We start from the raw sequence: 1,363 nt of genomic DNA, 5'->3' as shown, positions 1-1,363 counted from the left end.
TTTTGTATCTCAGTAAACTGAGACCTCAATACAGTCAACTCTTCATAAAGTGGTTCTTCCTAGTAATAATTATTATAAGTAATACAAACTAGTGAGATATACCTTTACTTCTTTATTTGATTCAGAATCCCTTTGAACCGTGGCAGTCAATGATTCCTCCTATTAATTCAAAATATTATATTTATGCAAACTATATGTTCAAATACATCAAGAGTCATGCTTAAAGTATGCAAAGGATTAGGCTAACCTCAGGTACATGTACTTGAGCCATTGATATTTTTTGTTTCAATTCAAATCTTTCCTATACATACAAGATTGCATTACACAGTCTGGTAGTAGGACATACCTTCTCTTTGCTACTGATAGTATCTCTTAGCTTATATTCAGCTTCTTCAAGTATAATATAAGAAATAACCTGTACATATACCATACAAAAGGAAATCTTGGAAAAAGTTAAATTTGGAAAATCGCTAAATTTTGGCGATTGGCGAATTTTAATTTGGCAAATTTGTGGCCATGTGCCATTGAACATGTGCATAATGGCTCAAAATGGCAGATTTTTATTTTTGCAAATGGCTATCAGAGTGTCAAATTCACCAAATTTAACTACCTCCAAATTTCCTTCTATATGGTAATTAACAAATTACAATCAACTGAACATATTGTTACATTGTACAGGTACTATAATGCAACTAATAAAAGGAATGATTATATTAACTGACCTCAGTGTGTTGTAGTAAGTCTTGATCCTTTTCCTTTAGTTCCTACACAATACAATATTCACAAAACAATATCCAATTATTCATATTATGTACCTTTTGCCTAACATCTTGTCTCCTCCATAATGTTAAGTTACCAATAGTCAGTTTCTTTAATCCTTGTCCCATTAGCATATAAATATTCTCTATCATCCTCAATACAGTAAACCCAACATCAGAGAAAGGAAAGGAGCAAGTGACACATATTGATTCAGAAGGCTCTATATATTTAATCTTCAGTAGTTTACCGGAAACTTTTGCAAGGATTTCCTTGATATCCTCCAACATATGTTCCTTAGGTTTCCAGTCAAAAATAAAAATAACCATCTGACATTGAAGATGAGGAATGGAATCAAATCGTTCATTCAAGCAAAGACTAATAGAGAGTGACTTGCAAGCTTCACTCAACTTTTCTCTATATGTTTTAATGTAATTCTCTGCTTCAGTGATGTTCATTTCTTCTATTATACTACAAAGCAGTTCAATGTCAGTCAATGAACACTCATCTTTAACATGACGAAGGATGCTTGAAATATCTGAACATTTGTTTACTTTTTCACAAAGGGAGCTACTATAATAAAACAGGAATTCTTTGATATCTCAAC

At 32.0% G+C, this 1,363-nt stretch overlaps 2 long non-coding RNA genes across 2 annotated transcripts; both read right to left on the bottom strand.

The window, feature by feature from the left end:
• On the bottom strand, positions 1–155 carry LOC109593064 (uncharacterized). Its single transcript, XR_002190711.1, has 2 exons — positions 103–155; positions 1–59 (listed from the first exon to the last, which is right to left on the bottom strand). It is a non-coding gene; the product is annotated as an uncharacterized LOC109593064 (long non-coding RNA).
• A 126-nt stretch (positions 156–281) lies between these two features.
• On the bottom strand, positions 282–837 carry LOC109593063 (uncharacterized). The gene is made up of 4 exons (XR_002190710.1): positions 816–837; positions 723–764; positions 347–415; positions 282–301 (listed from the first exon to the last, which is right to left on the bottom strand). It is a non-coding gene; the product is annotated as an uncharacterized LOC109593063 (long non-coding RNA).
• Positions 838–1,363: the final 526 nt, after the last annotated feature.

This window comes from Amphimedon queenslandica, unplaced genomic scaffold, assembly GCF_000090795.2.
Source record: "Amphimedon queenslandica unplaced genomic scaffold, v1.1 AMPQUscaffold_3014_Cont24987, whole genome shotgun sequence".
NCBI classification, from domain to species: Eukaryota; Metazoa; Porifera; class Demospongiae; order Haplosclerida; family Niphatidae; genus Amphimedon; species Amphimedon queenslandica.
The sequence above is the reverse complement of the archived record's forward strand: the minus strand, read 5'-3'. Positions and strand labels throughout refer to the sequence as shown.